The sequence below is a fragment of the Sabethes cyaneus genome, chromosome 2, assembly GCF_943734655.1.
Source record: "Sabethes cyaneus chromosome 2, idSabCyanKW18_F2, whole genome shotgun sequence".
Classification (NCBI taxonomy): domain Eukaryota; kingdom Metazoa; phylum Arthropoda; class Insecta; order Diptera; family Culicidae; genus Sabethes; species Sabethes cyaneus.
In genome coordinates, this window is record NC_071354.1 from 16,951,784 (window position 1) to 16,971,802 (window position 20,019).

At 40.8% G+C, this 20,019-nt stretch overlaps 1 protein-coding gene across 11 annotated transcripts in view; it reads right to left on the reverse strand.

The window, feature by feature from the left end:
• The window catches only part of LOC128734274 (tetraspanin-4-like), a 29,088-nt gene extending 12,680 nt beyond the window's left edge, over positions 1-16,408 (reverse strand). Inside the window, exons 1-2 of one of the 11 annotated variants that reach the window (XM_053828363.1) lie at positions 16,292-16,408; positions 15,146-15,427 (exon numbers count right to left, since the gene is read on the reverse strand). The gene's annotated coding sequence lies outside the window, so the exon portion shown is untranslated. The other 10 variants (XM_053828371.1, XM_053828360.1, XM_053828361.1 and 7 more) reach the window with 10 other exon arrangements.
• Between the last annotated feature and the right edge of the window lie 3,611 nt (positions 16,409-20,019).

Below are 20,019 nucleotides of genomic sequence, written 5' to 3' on the forward strand. Positions count from 1 at the left end.
GAAATTATAAATCAAAATAAATTCGATAACACAATACAATATCTTGAAAATAATCGAAGGTATAAGCGAAAAAATTATATTCGACCAAATTGCGGCTTCTCAAACACATTGGCATAAATTTTGCTCTTAAATTATCCATGAAATGAAATATATTAATCAGTGAGAAAAAAACCTTCGTTTAATTACTAAAAAATGTTTTTTTTGTATTGAAATTTGAGGTGGATCAGTTGAGAAATTTTCTGTGTGAGTGTGTGTGTGTGTGTGTGTGTGTGTGTGTGCTTAAATAATTACACTACGAACATGAAATAAAAATTGAAATTGATTTTTAGAAAATTCTAACTGTATATAAACCCTTAATATAAAATTCTCTAGTTTTTCCGCTATTCAATAAATACCCAACCACAAACGGTACCTGTGTGGGAAATCAAAACACCCTTTACAGTATTTTGCCATTGTTGCTTTAATGCAAGGGTCTGACGCAAGAAATTATCATTTCCCCAGCGATTCGTGGGATTAGATCATGAATGGCCAAAAGAAAATAATCGGCTCCGGAAGCCTCACTTTGTCAGAAGATGACTTCCATGACTACAAGGTGTTCTGCACAGATATCTAGCAGATATGTCAGGAGAACGACAGAGCACATACTTCATATCTTTGCTTGTTTCAAAGCAGCATACGATACGATACAGTCGTCTGAGACCAACTATGGCAGTTTCGCTAATTTACTTAGTTGTGGGTTACCGCTCTCTAATTCCTTGGACACCGTACAGAGTATACCGCCAGCTCTCGCTTCACCTGGTCGAACCATCTTGCTCCTGTAGCGCTACGACGTCGAACTTGCGGTTCTTCAATACGTCGGAGAGAGCTCGGGTGCTACCCTGGAAGCTGAGAGATCGGCAGTCGCACGGCCCGAGTTTCCAATCCGTAGTCCTTTTTCATCACATGGGCCTATTCCGATTGTTCCTGTCCGAATTTCTTTGTTTCTCATTCATTGTTTAACAGTTTTTCGTTTGTAAGGCCTGCGGCACCAGCCTCCTATCTAGCCGGAGGGCTGACGCATCTCGAAAGAGCCCTCTTTCCCTGTCAGTATATGACCTTTGCTTCCATCGGAGTTGGTTACCCGATCTCCATCAAGGTTGCTCGCATCTCGGCATGTACTACGAGGAGGTGCATACATCGGTCTTAAAAGGGTGATCCGCAACTCCTAGGCTTTGCAGATGAGTTTGATATCAAGGCCAGGAACTTTGCGATGGCGAAAGCCAGACTGAAAGTGAAATCTAATAGGACTTGGACTAAAAATAAATGCAACGAAGACCAAATACATGAAAGGAAGAGACTGATAGAAGATGAACGGTTATCGTTGACAGCGACTAACTATAAGTGGTAGATGAGTTCGTGTATTTGTTGGTGATCGCGGATAACATCACTAGTAAGGAGATCAATCAGCGCATTCTAGCAGAAGTTCGGTCCTATCTTGCCCTTGGCAATCCACTACGATCAAAAAGCATACGCTGCCGCACGAAGTTGACAAACCATCGTTAGACCGATAGTTCTTTATGGACATGAAGCTTTGACGCTGCTCACGAAGAACAGCCGCGCCATTGCCGTGTTCGAGCGGAAGGTGGTGCGAATGTTATTTCGTGGAGTACAAACTGAAAACAGAAAGAAGCGGAGGAGTATATGAATCACGACCTACAGGCATCGCTTGGAGAAATTCTCATCGTACATCTGGTGACATACATTCTTCCCATAATGCACATCTTTCGATAACGAGAGGATTATAATACTTATTAAGTGTCGAAATGAGATATCACTATCGATAAGTGGCGCATACTACAGTGATCTGGGCTTAGCGGTATTCATGCTGATTGGCTAATCGTTTATTAAGTTTCTGGGCTCAATTTTTCAAGTAGAATCTTTATCACAAACTTCCGATTTGGTGGAATACGACTGAGAAAAGAAATTTCCAAGCAACGCCGCAACCTTTACTCTGATGGTTACGACGGACAGCTTGGATTGGTGGTACAGAATTGGTCGAACCACTAAATATTCCAAGAAGCTCCGAACAGGGTTGTCATAAAGCAGAGAGTCACTATGTACCATAAACCATGTCAACTAAGTTGTTCCAGCGCCGAGCGATACTTAAAAGTTGGTCCGCGTTACCTGCACGGAGTATTCCAGGAAAGTCAGTGATAGGGGCTAGATCGCACGGAACCGGTATGCTTTAGAATTATAAGTAAATTCGGGTATTGGTAGCGTATCCATTAAAAAAATGGGCTAATTACGGAACTGCTGCTTCGTTTTTGCCACAAAATTATTGGGTTAGATCCTCTGTCTGAAGTTTGCTCAAAAATTTTCTGTCGGCCGGAACTGGAGGACGTTGGGTGGGTCTTCGGTACAACGTTTATCTACAGCTGGTATGTGTGAATTAATTGAATATGAAGGATACAAAGCAGCTGCCGTCTTTGTCAATCAATAGTGGTAAGTGGTAGCAGAGTGGCAATAGAATACCGCTGGGATGCTGCAACTCCAGGGAATAATCCAAAACAGCAAGAAAATATTTGGAATAATTCCAAATTATCTTCGAACGTATTAATAAAACTCACGAATTAACGCAAACTAATTGGAAGTGAATTCCTTTCAGTAGAACTAACGTCACGAATACGTTTTTCGGATACGCCTGCTTCGGCGTGTAGCTGCGACAGCTGGAAGCTTGAAAAGATGAAAGACCAGCGACAAAGTTGAATATCTGGAAGTAATCCTAGATGGAAAACTAACTTGGAATGCGCGCTGAGACACTGTAACCAACAAGGATACCAGAGTGGGTATGTTCCAGAAAAGTTGAAAAACATATGATCTGCCATAGTGTGATCAAGAATTACTTACATACGCTGCTGGTTTGGTGGCTCAAAACAAATGGACCCACTACAATGAAAGTCAGGTAAACTGCATCGTTTGCTTGTTAGTTTATAACTAAAGCAAAAGGTGTTAAAGGTAAAAGTATTAGAAGCCATTATCCGGCTTCTGACATTACTAAATGAAATACGCTAAAACTTGAGACATCGAAAGAGATCTTTGATCGAGACGAAGCTGATCTATCTGTTGGAAAATTGGTTAACAGATTTCCAAGCAGAAATAAATGCAATTATGGAAAGCATAACCGGATTCAAATCAGTGGGTGAATAAAATAATATATCTGTATTTTTTTGGGATAGCCATGTGACACCTTAAACTATGTTAAAAGATATGGCAAACTAAAAACAAAACTATAAAATAACTGGAGATACCTTGCTGGTTTTGGTTCCTAGCCTAGCGCAGCTGGTTTTCTGCTTTAGGCTACGTAAACTCTGTGTGGGATATTAATAATTCATTCTGTCCCGCTTCCGTGTGTCACCAACTGCCATTTAGTCAACCACAAGCACCAGGAGGTACTTCATACATTGTACCTAATGCAGGCAAAAAAAACAAAAATGCTGAGCACCACTGAAACTAATCGACATCAATGGGAATCATATATTTCCGGTTAACGAGAGCGGTGCGAACGGGAAGCAACCAGTTCCGCTGACTTACACACCCGATGGTAACCAATTATGATGGATAGCATTCAAGCGTGCATATTAATAGATCGATCAGGGAATTCACTTGAATCGGGGACTAATTGACCATTGATTTCGACCGTACACATATATGAGTACGACTTTACCGTTTTATCGTCGGGATCGTAAATCATATGGAAATGATTCAATGAGAATTTTAATTTTATCACCACATGGGCACCACGTCTGAACCAGTTCGATTGTAATAAATGCAGCTCCTGCATGCAGACACTTTTTCATAGTCGTAAAAATCCACTCGAGTGTGATTACTTTCATTCAGATGGTCGCGAGCAGGACTGGATCAACCTGAACCACACACCAGAGACTCAGCGAGTGGCAATAAAAAAAATTTGTTTTGTCATTACCATATTCTTGTGACTCAACAGTTTTACAAAAGTTTAGTCAAACGATTCGTTTTAGTATCAGTTTTAGTATCCGGATAAATTATTAAACATCGGTGATATGTTTACCGTCACCAGCTCTTAATAGAAAAACCAACACTAATTTTGCTTATATAAAAATGATTTCGAACGTACTTAAATCCTAATCGTGTTGTTTATTAAAAATAATTGATTTCTTGTTCTCACCACATGCTGGGTTTATGGTCTGCTTGATTGTGTTGGAATTGGGCAATCATTTCGTAGTTTTATGCTTCCAGTGTGTTGAACATATGGAGCCTAAATTAGTGCTATCAAAACCCTGTGAGTATCATAACGGAATCCCCCTCTAGAGGTGTATCCAAAGGTCCAAATAAATGCCGTGAAGATTAACATACAAAAATCAATTTCTGTTCTGTATGTATTGACACGAGCCTCGACCGAGAAGAACAGTCTCGAACAAAAACTTTCTATGGTAACATTGAAGATCAAAAATACCGATCGTATGTTATGCTTTTTTGTTTGTCACTGTTGCATCGGATTTCGAAAATCTTGCACTTCACGCGGTCCATCGAAACCATATACCTGTGCTGGTCAAGCAGAGTGTCGAGTTGTCTGCAGCAGGTTAGACTAGATATATTTAATTAACATAGGACACATCACGGGTCTTTCGTAAATTGATCACCGCCAGCCAACAACAGCCTAGTGAGGGGTGAAGCATATTTCCTAGTTTGCCTTTGCTACCTAACTAATCTACCAACAGTAAATGGACAATATATCAGTGGGAAATTATTGTTATTGGTAGTGAGTTCATCAAATGAAATTTGATATCAACACTGACATAAAATATGCACATTTCTCTCTGTCGTGTACGGGTTTGAGAGAGTTATGTTTCAACATGAGGGCGCCTGTATTTAGCATACAAGAGACGACACAAGTGAAAAATAGCTCAATAATATGCAACAAATTATTACACCTAATTCAATAGCAGCGGCAATCCAATTAAAAATGCAGTTTGTTTTTTCAGAAACTAGTATTATACTCAACCCATCGACATCTCTATATCGAACTGCAGTAAACGTCAGCGACAGCATGTCCGGGGCTCAAAATTTGACAGCGGGCCCAAATCAGACTGCTGGCAGTTGAGTGAAACGCAGTGCTGACATGCTATCTCATTTTCGCACACACGAGATGTTGGCGGCGAAAACATGGTTGTCTGCCGATGGGGTGATTATACTTAATAAGCAACAAATTATTACAAATTATCTAAATATTCTAATCTAATAAATTTGTACGTTCTTTGGAATTATACTTTATTTTCAGTATGGTTGTATATCCCTTTCGTTTTGTTTGGAATCAAAACCATTATATAAAGTGTGTCCCAGCTACTATTTGGCCGCTTCTTTCTAGTTACTCCAGCGGCTCTAGTTGTCGTATCAAGAAAGTAATGATGAAAGATGGAATGCGAGAGACGTGAAAAAATTTGGCACGTTAAAAACCCAACGTGTTCGGAAGGAATCCTCAAGGCTCTTTTTCCAAAATCACATGTAAGTACCGTTCTCAAATGTTACCGGGAAATATTGACGTTGGATCGCGCAAAGCAAACCAAACGTAGAACTGAAACGTATGACCGGAAATTATGAGCGAAGATCATCAGGACAATCCGAAACCATCCTGCGATCTCCACACGTGATTTGGCGAAAAGGTTTACTGCAGCGCACAGTACAATTCGGCGAATATGTATGCAAAAAGAATTCCAGCCCACTATAGCCTGCCGTGTTTTATTCGCTTCATACTATCCGCAACTATATATACTGGATATATTCCATGATTCATGCATACGGAGTTACAGGTTACGAGACCTCAGCTAGCTACGTAATCCGTAGAATTTGCGGCCTCTATCCACCTGTTCACTTCTCGATTCACATCGTTCTCACATGTCACTAATGTACCAAGATAGACAAAACCGTCGACCACTGCAAAAGTATCTTCATCTATCATCATCGCAGCGAAGGGCTACCACGTTCTCTACCTGCCACCATATATATCGTTTTGGCAGAGTTTATGATAAGTCCTATCCTCGCCACTTCCTCCTTAAGATGCGGGTATGCGCATTCTACGATTGACACTGATGATATCGATATCGTTCGCGAACCCTAGGAGCATGTGAGCATGTGGATGAGACCATCTAACGTCACAAACGCGTCTGAATGTCAACAGCTTTGTATTTCTAGTTGCGATATTACAGTTTTTCAATGAACACCACAATGGCGAAGTTGCAGTAAGATGCGGAAAGGAAATTAACCAAGGAGTGTCCATGGAAGATAGCAATGTCCCTGCACCTGATCTTCAACAAGTCAAACGAGAAATTGGGTTGCTTAATACCAACAAAGCCGCTGGTAAGGACCGTCAACTGGCAGAGCTTTATAAACATGGCCGAGAAACGCTGGCAATGGCTCTACACTGGATTATTTTCAATATTTGGGAGGCGGAGAAGCCACCGGATTAATGGATGCAAGGAGTGTTTGTCCCATCTACAAAAAAAGGGTGATTGGTTCGATTGCTGCGGCATAACGCTGGTAAACGCCGCCTACAAGGAACTTTTTCAGATTCTGTTACGCCGGCCCTCACCGATAGCACATGGTTTCGTTGGAAATTACTGGAAATTCGCGCGACTATGGACCATATATTTGCAATCCAACAGATTTTGTGGAAATATCGGGAGTACAACGTGCCCACGCATCACATCCTAATTGATTTCAAAGCAGCATACGATACAGTCGATCGAGACCAGCAATGGCAGATAATGCATGAACTCGATTTTCCGGATAAACTGACGCGACTGGTCAAAGCTACATTGGACCGAGTGATGTGTTTCATGCGCATATCGGGGACACTCTCGAGACGCGGCGAGGTTGAGGTAAGGTAACGGCTCATCCGGTATGCTGTTTAACATCGCCTTTAAGGAGGCAAACCGACGAGTGAGTACCGAAATAAGGCACGATTGTCACCAAGGGTGGCCAATTCCTCCGCCCAGTTAGCTTCGAGGTACGATGCTGATCTAACAAGCCAGTCGTCGTATGTTTGAATCTCGGCAAGGCGGTGTTGCAAGATAGAGTCAGTAGGATTTTTGAACTAGCCCCGTAACTGTCCTGTACTCTAATAGCCGGCCGCGATGTCTGTCGATAAAAAAGGGTCAAGTCTTAGAAAGGCGTTTAAGCCCACAGCTCAGCTCTCAGTCAACTCCTAGGCTTTGCAGATGACTTTGATCTCATCAACAGGAACTTTGCGACGGCGGAAGCAATCTACGCCGGACTGAAAGCTGAGTCTAAGAGAAAGGAAGATGAAAGGAAGAGGCTCAAAGGAAACCGACGCACGCCTTCTACGGACGGTAACCGTTGACAGCGACGAACTAGAAATGGTAGATGAGTTCGTGTATTTGGGATCTCTGGTAAGGAGATCCAGCGGCACATACAAGCTGACAATGTACAAAACCGTTATTGGACCGATAGTTCATGAACTTGAAACAATGACGCTGCTCGCGGAAAGTGCTGCGGACGAAACTGAAGTGGAGAGTGTTGGAGGCGTATGAATCACGTGCTGCAGGCACTACTTAGAGAGATTCCCAATATATATTTGACGGAAGTCGGTAGATTACGGTGGGCCGAACATGTGGTAAGGAAGCCGGACGACAATGCAACGAAAATAGTTCCAACTCGAGTTCCAACTAGAGTTTTCGTTAAGAAAAAGTTCAAAATTTAATGTTAAATGTTTCTTGTTAAATCTAAAGCTTGTGTTACTTATACTTGACGATTTATAATTTCTGTAATTCTACCTCTAAATAGGCGTCCGAAGATGGCTGAATGAAATATAGTAGGCTGAAACGCGTAACGCAGAAAATCTGAAACTGTTTCATTCCTTCATCGTAAAAAATCAACTAAACCCAACCACAGAAAATAGTTCTCTTCTATAACCTCACTGGCACCAGAAACGAGGGGGGCCCAGCGTGCAGAATGGCTTGACGAGGTCGAAAATGATTTGCGACTTCTGAGACGACTGGAAAATTGGCGATGAATGGCCCAAGATCGTGTTGAATTCAGCCCCAGCTCTATGCTGTTGACGACAACGTCGAAAATGGCGCTTAAGTTTTGCGCGACAGTTTACAACGACACGACGACAATATAAAATATTCATGCTGAGAACATTATATATGTGTAATTACTGGTAGATCGTTATTTTCATACATAGTGAAATTTTTTTAGAAGGCACCCTCCAAGCCTTACTTACTTACTTATGTGTCCACGTCCGCCGGTCTGGCAAAACAAAGGGATGAAGTCAGAGATCTCCACTGCTGACGGTTACCCGCCATGGCTTTTACCTGTCGCCAGGACAGGTTCTCGTCTACAGCCCGGATGTCGTTGGCTAAGCTCCGTCGCCATGAGCCTCTGGGTCTGCCTCTTCTACGTTATGGATTCCAGTCGAGAGCTTCTCTGCAAACTTCGTTCGCTCCTTTCCTCAAGGTGTGTCCGATCCACTTCCACCTACATTCACGAATTTCTATGGCTATCGGCCGTTGATGACACCGACGATGGAGTTCCTCATTGGATATCCAGTTATCAGGCCACCAGGCACGAATGATGTATCGCAGGCACCGGTTATTGAATACCTGCAATTGTTGCGTTGTCTCCGCTGAGACGCACCACGTTTCGCAGGCATATAGCAATACGGATTTCACATTTGAATTAAAGATTCGGGTTTTTGTACGTAGAGTGATCTGGTTTGCAGTAACCCTTATGGTGGTCGGACAAGACGCCGTCGTGCAAAACCTTGCACGAGAACGCCTCGTACTGAGCCTCGATGAGATGGACTAGCTTATCTGGAACTCCTCTACGCCTTAGTGCGCCCCAGATGTTTTCATGGCTGATTCGGTCGAACGCCTTTTCGAAGTCAACGAACACAAACAGCACCCTCCAGGCCCCTCCCAGGGAAATATATTTGGGTTTCGACATATTAATTTGTAACCCAACCCTCCTAGCCTCCGTTTTTAGTCTGGCGTAGATAACCGTGCTAAAACATTCCCCTCCGTTCATAAGTCACACGCTCCCGGTTTCGGTGTATTTAGCTTGTTTTCGTTCGAAGTAATGTGATACTGCACCTCAGTGCCGATTTTTTCTGTTCAGTTCAGTATTATGCGTGTTCGGTGCGCTCCGGGCAGCTCTGGGCCAAAAATTCGATAATTTTTACTGAGCAGCAGCAGATGATATGGCATAAACACGGCATTGTGGAAGGCACCCGCTATCGTTCATAAGTTTTTACCGTATCGCACCACGCAGTTATATCGGTTCTTTTAGTTTGCGAGTGAAACCGTGCCAGCTTACACCAGCCGGCACCTGCTAGTGCACGGCCAGAGAACGGAGCCCGAACGTCCTGACAACTCAGTCACGTACACCGAATATGAACGAATAAGAAAGAAAGCAAAGAACGAAATCATGCCAGCCGTCGTTGGTACGGTGTTCACCGGTGCTTAGCCGAAGACAAAGCACTTCGATCGGGTTTTTGTGTTTGAGGGGAGCATGCCAATAGGTAGCAACGCCAGTGCGTTCTGTTATCAAAAGTACCCGTTGCGGTGCATATCTGGACGGGTAGCAGCCGAGTCGCACTGGACGGTGTTTATAACAAGTCTGGTACTGACCAGCGTAATGCCGTTATAATTACAGTAATCTAGCTGATCGTCCCATTTGTAGATGGGACAAATCACTCCATCCATCACTTCCCTTTACCATTTCTCCTCCCAAATCCTTGAAATCATCCAGTGAAGCGCTAGCGGTTCTTGGCCTTTTTTATAGAACTCTACCGGGAGTCGGTCCTTTCCGGTGGCTCTATTATTCTTCAGCTGACCGATTTCTCATCGGGTCTCTTCGAGATCCGGAGCCAGCATGTTGTATTCGTTTGTAGGCACTACTAGATCAACTTCTGTTGCACATTAGTCTGTTAAATCGCCGTTGAGATGCTCATCGAAGAACTGCTTCCACCTGTTGTCTACCTCGCGCTCAGCCACGTAGCCAGAAGGGGGGGGGGCGGGGGCCCAATTTTGATTTTAACTGTTTTATATGCATATTGTTGCGTTTAGAACTACAATACATTAAATGTATTGTGATGTATTTTATTTATAAGTAGTAAGATATGCATATAATGTATTAGGAGCCAAGATAGGGCTCCTGGCCCCCACCTCTGGCTACGTGGCTGCTCGCGCTCGTGTATGACCAGATTTCCTTCCTCATCCCCATACATATCAAGCTTCGGTGTATGTCTTTTACGAAATTGGTTCAACTTCTCATAGAACTTCCCCGTCTTGAGTATAGTTACTATATACATAGTTCGGCGGATTGAAAACCAGGCGAATTGGCAACTCCGATTTTTGAAATTAAATTTGAAATTATAGAGAAATGTGCAGATTTTTACGGAAAATAATGGCTAGTGGGTGTTGAAAATGACTAGTTCTATGAAAATAAAGTGTGTTTATTAACATTAGTCCCACAGTTCGAATTTTGAAAAACGTTTGGCTCCGCTTTTGACGTTTATTTGGCTGCCGATTTTTGTATCCGCCGAACTATATATATAGTAACTATAGTCTTGAGCTCCTTGAATCACGAATGTATTTTTAAAGTTGGGTGAATTGTGTTCCGTTATTCAAAATATTTAAGGAGTAGATTCATACATTGTTCGACCTAATGATGCTCAGTATTGTGACCCTTTCCTTCAGTGTTTGATGTGATGATGTGATAGAATAACCCTTTACTTCATTCCAATCCCCGAGTCGACTGTTGTTCTTAGTCTTAACTACATTTTTATGATAGCTCTCTTCAGCATATTTTATCATTTGCATCGGCACTCAAGAGTTATAAGCTTCATCGACTCAAGATATAATCGTAGCGTTAGCGATTCGAGCAGCATTGGGCGATGATATTCTGGCAGGGTAAACTACTCCCTCGTATGCCTGGCTGTTCTAATTCCGTGTCTGAGAATAATGAGCTATTACAAAGTACAACCGTCAACTGTCAATTTATACAATCTTTTAAAGTAAGCACCATCTGAAAACTTTAGGCAGCTCTTTGGCTGATGTGAACCTAAGCAACCCAAGCAGCACCATTTGTTGCATGAAGGGTTACGCAACTATAATTGAAACATTCAAATATGGTAAAAGTTCGCATCAGTAACCTTTATCGAAAGGTTATGTGATTGAAAAAGCGCAGGAGGTGGAGCCTATATACAACCAATTGTTACACAGGTGTTTTATGGAACATCTATGCGCGTTATCTATCCATTCGCGACTACGATACTAAAAGAGATTTTAAGCCTGTTCGCACTCCCATGAAATCCAATGCCGCGTTGTCAAAACTTGCGTGAAAACAAAAACAAAAATACTTCCTTCTCTTTTTTTCTCGCACAAAACCCAAAGCGCGTTATCTAAATACAGGCAGGTATTCGCGACTACGATACTAAGAGAGAATTTAAGCCTGTTTGCACTCACGAAATCCTATGTCGCGTTGTCAAAACTTGCGACTACGATACTAAAAGAGATTTTTTAAGTCTGTTCACAATCACATGAAATGCTATGTGTCGCGTTGTCAAAACTTGCGTCAAAACAAAAACAAGAATACTTTCTCCTCTTTTTTCCTCGCACAAAAACCAAGCAATTATGACCAACTTCGTAATCGCGAATTATGTTTAGTGGGAACCGGGAAACAAATTTCCTCTCTGGTCTCCAAGACGAAAATTATTTACATTAATATCCTTAATGCGAAACAAAATTTAAGTTTTCCGGGCCTATTATGAGCTAATCTTCATGACATTCAAAATTTATCGTGCAAAATATAATTTTGCTTTGTATTATTTGATGCGCCTCGTGAAAGTTATTAATTTTCAAGCTTAAAGAATTAAACCAGCCAGATTAAGAATTCGTTTACGATGGAAAAATGCGGTGTAAAATCGAACTAGATACTGTAATCAAATAATATTTTAGTAAATGGCATGGATTCCTGATGAATGTTCGTGTAATTATTGTTAAAATAAAAACATTTCTTCGTTGAAAAGTATTTTTTCATAAAAATATGGCGGAATATGATGTTACATTGATTGTATTTGTTTGGTTACATTTTATTTAAAAATATGCCGTAATCAACATGATGCAATATCATGTGACATTATTGTTTAGCAATGACATTATAATAACACGATGTTGCGATGAAGTTTCATGTTATTAGATATAGACTAATATATTTGTGACAGCTAGTATAAATATTGGATAACCTGAATCCAACGTATTAATAACATGAAGTTGCTTATTTGTTGCGTGTTTCAATACTGTAACCGGTGAAATTTTCTGCAATTTAAACAAGACCTAATAGCAACATGGAAGATGTTGCAAGTGCTGCTTGGGAAAGCCGGTTAATAAACGAGTTTTGTACTGCTTTTGGTGCCTTATTTTCGAAGCGGACAACAAATCTTTCATTCTCTAGAGCATACAAATATCTCATTATTAGGGTGGAAAGTGCTAATTCATATTAACCCAGTTAGACTGCTTAAGCATGCAACCTTTAACCTACAAACCTCTCAAAATAATTTATTACTTTTACTCGACGCCCGTCCCGTCGTCGGTTTTGAATTGGGCATCTTAATGAAAACGAATCAATACCACACGAATGAGGGTAATCAGCGAAAGGAATTTGTGATAAGTAAGCCGGCTCCGCCCTTACGCAGCATGATCTTTACAGAGGATATTTTACCTAGGAAGCGTAAGAGGTCAATCGGAAATAATTATTGTCATGCCGTTTAGAAATTAAACTAGCTGACGTGATATAGTTTTTAACGCTCTCTAAGGACGTGGACGCTATGGAAGTAAATAACATGTATCAAAACTGGATGAGATATCACAACAAAGACGTTTGATTTTTGTACAATTTTGGTTAGTTGGCTAGTTAGTTAGTTTGTCACAAAAAAGGGGAAACAATGAGTAATGAAACAAACATAGCATGTGGAATGTACTGTACAACTAAAATTTATAAGTGTAATTAAAAGTGAAGTAAGCATATTTCATTTTTAATTATTATAAATGTCACAACATCAAGAAAACAGGAAAGTCAAACCCGTGTGTTTAAGCCACAACCGACGTGTACTTCACAGATTAGCTTCAAGAATAGCTGTTTCCCCCTTTCACTCGTCAAAATTTGAACGTTACGAAGCGAACTTGCAGCTACGTCTATTCCAGTTCTACAGCATGTCTTTTTGATAGAACTGTTCCGGACTATCGCCTTTCTCTTTTTTCATGCTAACAAACATACCTAGCGTAGGAGAACATTTTTACTGTTTCACGCATAAGTGATCGCACCGCCCGCCCCTGCCTGGAGTTTACCAGACTGATTGAGCGCCAGCAGTGAGTCATAAAAGTATGCTTCTTTGTTTTCGGCTGTTGCTGCTGCTGCAGGCGCGGAATGCAGGAACCTGTTCGATTAGAATTATGGCTTATTATGTTCTCAGGCCTTTCTCTGTGTAGAGTTGAAGATAGTTGAGAGGTGGAAGGCGCTGGCCCCTGGTTTTAAGACAGACAGCTGTTCATCATCTTGCTTGGGTTTGATGCTTTAATTGTCGCGGTAGATTCTTTCAAGTCCGTAGCAAGACAACCTAATTAATAGAAATAATTTTTAAGAGCAAGTGTAGTAAATTTCATCCTACGGTTCATCGCTTTTGGGTAGAGAGCGCATGTCGCAAGACATCCCAATTTCCGGTCAATTTTACTTGCTCATCGGAATCTCAGGCAAAGATCCGTCATTACTGTGAAGCGTGGAAAAATCATTACCGCTCTCCAGAACGTTCGGAACGATTATTGTTTTGAAACAATCAAGTCCGGAGTCGGATCGGTTGCGATCGGACGCGGCTCGCGAGCACATGGTGTGTGAGAACAAAGCACCACTACAGCTCAACTGTCCGCCGCGCCGCAGATCAAGGCCAATTCCGATCGACGAGACGCGCGAAACTGCGATGCCGCAGCGGGGACGGCAGTCAGTGGCGACACACGGTGGTGAGTTTGTAATTTTGTGCATACAGATTGAAGGTAGGCTCTCCGCCAGACCAGGTTGCACAAAGTGAGTTCAGCTAATGAATGTCTGACACCGACCGGTGCGCGCCAGTCACGGGTTATATGCTGGCTTTGAGTATGCTTTGAGATGTGTTCATGGTGGATGAAATGATTCATCTGCGAAGCGATGTGATGAGTGTTGAGTTTCCGGAATTTCAACAACTTTGTTTAATATTGATATATCAATCCAATTCACTCTTCATCATTCTAGTGTTTTATTGGCAAAATGTACCTGTCTAAAAGAATTTGAATGTGCTCTATTCTAGCAAAACATACAGTCAGTCCACAATCATGGGTCACACACAATTGCGGGTCATTTTAGCTTTAACAGCCAACTTCCGTTTGAATATCACCTAATGATTGATCAAATTGTTAACGATTTCATCAATCAATTAGTGTAATATTCACGCATTAACCGGCAGAAAAAGCTAAAATGACCCATAATTGTGTGTGACCCATGACTGTATTCCTTTCTGAAACTTGAACTCTTTTAAATTTTTTGGTGAGCTCGATACTTCCTGTGCAGAATTCAGGCACACGATAAGATCAAAACTGGGCACCAGGTTCGGTGACCGAAACCGGTTGTTCGGTTCCTTGGGTTTGCGAAACAAATTAGAAAAGAAATTGCGGTGAACCCGTCCATTAAGGGACGAGAAAATTTGGGTTCGTCTGAGCGGGAAACCGGTTTTCAATTGTACAATTTTCGGGATTGTGTTGCCGGTTGAGATTGCAGGTTACCAACTAGGGTCTTAGATTCGAATTGAGAAAATCGTTGTGATCGTTAGAAATAAAATGAAATTTAGAAACCTTTCAATTTGTATTATAAAATGATGATGTACGTAAATGTAGCTTAGAATATCGAACATCAGGAAATCACATTTCAAGTCAACTAAATACATTTAATACATTCGACATTAAAAAGATCCTATTGACACCATTGTACGAGCTAAGTTTCCTTCCCGTAATTATATTTACTCGTAAACATTCCTCTGTCACTATAGTAACTGTATGTAAACACATTGCGAATCAACACTTACCAGTATCTACAAGCCAAGGTTTAGCTTCGGTTTGCTGCTGCTATGGCTACAGATGTTGATACAGACAGTCGGCGCTGTTGTTCCTCGCGTAGTATTTTTCAGCTATTGCACTCCAACACACTTGTTCGATGGGAAATGTGTACAACAACTGGTAATATAAACCACTCACAGTTTGTGTTGGCGTAAGATCCTTTGCAATTCAAGTAGATACTGTCATGCGTCCTCACTCAGGACAAGTTCGCTTTCTATACAGCAATCCGCTCACTGAAGTCACTAAATTAACTAAACAGCCGTATAGTACCTTTTTATTATTTTCACTTCTAAATAGCGACTGCACTGATAAATGTGTGGTAACTTAATTTGCATAGCAATAATTACCAACGACTATTAATAGTGCAGTACATCGAATGGTTTTATTTTGTTTCTGCTAATTGCAAAATCGTTCCTCTGAATGGAACGCTGATAGTAGGTAAATTATTCAAATTTGTTTTCAATTCGGAAGAAAAAAAGCAACACGCATCAACGCAGCCTTCAACTAAGTGCCCGTGCTAAAATGGGCGCTTTGCTGAGCAATAAACGCAGATCGGTTGAATTAATTTATTGTAAATGTATAAACGATTGTAATAACAATAAAAAGAAGGCCCCTCGCTACTGAACGACGACGACGGCGAGTGGAGCAAACAACAACATTGCACAATAGTAAATTCGATTTTAATTTTTAACGCCGTCTGGCACGAGTATGCCCATCCAGACGAGACAGCAACAGTAGTTCTACAACTACTTTTATTACTACTGCTGCTGCTACTACTAATACTACCACTTCGATCGTTACTAAAACAACGCTGCGATCATCTTTGGCAAACACCAATAACAACAGAAACACCCAAAATTGGTTGAATCAACTTCGTCGCTTCTTCGAGGTATTTTTTCGACACTTTAGTTTGTCTTCCCCTAAACTAACACCATAAAAATGCTACAAAGGCTGTGCTCTTGTATAGTCAAAACAGCCACAGACGAACGATCTTTTCATTTAACAAAACACCTCGTTTAAGTCACCTGAGCAATGAATAGACTACTAGAATCACCTGGTGGTGATCACACTTCATCTAAGTGCTCTGCCAATGGTGACGATCACTTGAAACATACCTCGTGAATAACGCGAAATATTGCACACCTTTCGGAAGGTAGGTAGTAGGCACATCCACCCACAAGCACGGTTTGAGATCGACTGAATGCGTATGCGCGTCTGTGTGCTGGTTGTAGCGTCGGTCCGGTCGTCTCGTCCGTCGTACCCGTACGTTGGAACTGGAGGAAGCCAGCAGCGATCCGTGAACAGCATGCACGTTGTTGCTCGTTGCTGGTTGCTGTCGCAGGCTTCAACACTCACACGCTGCCGTTTGATTGTTGGCGGCGCGGCAAGCCTTTTGGCTAGGGCCTCAAGGTGTAACGCCCAAGTGGAAGCGCCTTCTTAGTGAAATTTACTTCGAGGGATTTTAATTTTCTGTAAAGTATCTACATTAAAAATTGATATTTGTTAGGTGATAAACGATGTTTTGACGTAGGACTACGACTTTGTTTACTATACTGGGACTGGGTAGCACTTTGAAATTAGAAGTGTAACGTTTGAATGAAAGATTTCAAATGCTAATAACTACTAAACTACTGAGCGAAACTGAACAATTTATATGTCGTTGGATAGATAAAATGACCAGCAATTTTATAGAGTGGTAAGAGAGCAATTTTAAGGAGGGCATAAGAGGGGGGCTCCTATACAAATGAAACATAAATTTCCTCAAAACTTGAGAACTAATCAAGCAAATGGACCCAAATTTGGCATGTAGGTGTTTCAGAAGGCAGGATTTCTTTCTACGGTGTACTGAGACCTCTTCCCCTTCTAAGAGAGGGGGCTCCCATACAAATGAATTACAGATTTCCTCATAACTATAGAACTAATCAAGCAAATGGAACCAAATTTGGAATGTGGGGGTTTTTGGAGGAAAAATGTTTTTCTATGGTGTACTGAGACTGCTTCTTCTAAAAGGGGGGGCTCCCATACAAATGAAACATAAATTTCCTCATTACTCGAGGACTAATTAAGCAAATGGAACCAAAATTTGGCATGTGGGTATTTTTGGAGGCAGGATTTTTTTCTATGGTGAATTAGGACTTTTGCTTTCTTTAAGAAAGGGAGGTCCCATACAAATGAAATACAAATTTCTTCATAATTCGAGAACTAATCAAGAAAATGGTACCAAATTTGGCATGTGGGGGTTTTTGGAGGCATGAATTTATTTTGAATTTATTTATTTTATGATGGTTTGAGACCCCTCACCCCAGTGGTAGGAGGATAAGGATTCTCATACAAATAAAACAGAAATTTTTGCGTATGTGCCATATTTTCTGCTATGTAACAAGCGGTAAGCTGTGAAAGTAAACTAGTAAAACCTTCTCGAAGCAAAAGACAGTGAATCGACGCCGCTAACTTACGTGCCTGTTGCCATTCATGTCAAAAACGAAGAACATTCCAATGGCACGTCATATTTGAGATGAACGTGCTTTGGCTTTAATGTTATTTGTAACCAATGGCTCTTCTAAAGGTCACGTGCGAGTTTAAGTAAGATTATTGAAACATGTCAAGCTACGCATAATTATATTCAATACAATAATCTGTGGTGACCAGTGATCATTACCATTTCAACCTTTATGATGCACACAAGTGATTTTTAAAAGAAATCTCTGTGTCTGAAAGATTGCAAGCGTTGTACTTATGAAACCCCGTCCGTGTATTTTCAAAGCCACCATTGCATTCAATGAAGAATTGAATCTGAATATTTCGCTATTCCCTTTTAAACATTCACATAAACAATGGCACTCACAGATTCTTATAAACATACATATGCCAGAAATGCAGTTTACATTAGTCTTTGATCTGATGATCTGATATAGTCCTACGTCACCCTTTCGTACAACCCAATTTTCTTTGTTTGCTCTTTTATCACAAATCTTTTTTCCATGCAATGTTTGTGAAGAATTAATTGTTATTAATAATTCCGGTATAAGTCACTTAAAAATATTACATATAACAATTTTGTTGTGACTATCAGGGGTGGTTCGATCACTTTGACTCAATTTTGATTCATATGACAGTAGCGTCTCAACCGACCAAAATTCGACAAAGTGATGTATGGGACATTTGTAGAACTAGCTATTATTTACAATTTTTCTAAATAAAGTTTTGCTGTATCTACGGTGCTGCAATGCTAGTACCTCTTTAGTAACTAAGTGAACGTTCATTTAGTCACTAATGAGTTACTAGCATTGTAGCTCCGTATCTACAAAAGATACAGCAAAACTTAGTTCAGCAAAATTATAGATAACTTGTTCTATAAATGTCGCGTATACTACTTTGCCAAATATAGCTCTGTTGAGACGGCACTGTTAAATGAATCAAAATTGAGTCAAAGTGATCGAACCATCCCTGGTGACTATTGGTGCTGTACACCTATTTTTGCCATAGAACTACTTTCGAAAACAACCTAAATATCGATAGAGCACGTTGAAATGACACCATTTATTTCTACAAGTGTTTTTTTAATTTGGTAGATAAGTATGTATTTCGCGTCCGACCTGCAGGCTTCGGTGCTTGCTCGAAACAAACGCTTTACATTTAGAATTCCAAAATTGTAAACCCTTATATGCCGGAAGCCGATAGCTTCTTAGATTTTTATCTGAAATCATTAGGTGTCAAATACTCAACGATATTTGGTTATTCGGTTTCTTTTTTTTGTCATTTCGTTTCTAATTAGTAAAAAATCTTTTGCCCTATGCTGTTATAATTAACTAGCTAACCCGGAAAACTTCGTATTGCTACAAATTAAATTGTGCTGTATATAAATTGTAAATCTCGGAAGACCTTTGCCACGATTTCGAATTTTACAAATTTTTGAGGAGAATTTTAGATGATTCATTTTGACATCATCGCAACTATGAAACCATGGGTAGTTTAATATACAAATTTTCAATTTTTCTTCACAGTGAAGTAGAAAACAATTCTCCTCATTGCTAGGCTAGATAAAATAAATCTTATAGCATTAAATTATCCGCCGTGATTGCATAACATTTCGTGGAAATTCTCGATTCTCGTTCTCGGTTGACCATAACGCGAAATATAGTGTTTCTCGGAATACCATTTCGCGAAAGACCTTTTCGCAGAAAGTACCACTTCACGGAAAGCACCATTTCGCGGAAAATCTCTTTCGGAAAGTATTATTTTGCGGGTGTGGTCTTCTTCTTACTCGCTTTCGCTCGTTCAGACCCAACTTAAGGAAAGTAATAGAGGTCAGTAGATCTAATAAAACAAATAAATCTAGACTAGGTTGACCAGACGTCCCGGATTATTCGGATAACTTGTCCCGGATTACTAAATGTCCCGGAAAGTGTCCCGCATTGATTATTTTTTCAATCGAAACAGTTTTAGGATGAAACATAGGAAATAATGTTACATTGCATGAAAAAAACCTACTGCTGACACCGCTTGTCAGCTGGTGCACAGCCTCCCCAGTCACGGCCCCGACCAGCCGGCACCTCGAACTCCTCATATGACCAATGTCGCTGGCGACTGTTCTCTTCATCTTCAGCTTTCGCTTCATTATCCCCCCGTATTTCAATACTGGACAAACTCGGGGACAATTTGGTGCACTCAGCTCTTTTGAGATGAACTGAAGTCCATTGTCCATTGTAGCATGCATGCTGAAACTGCGGCAGGCTATCATGGGACTTAATGAAGAGCAAAATCCGCCTGGTGACCTGTGTATCGAGCGAGTCAGAGCACCCCTGGATTTAGCTGAAATCGGTCTTCTCTAAAGCTTATTCAT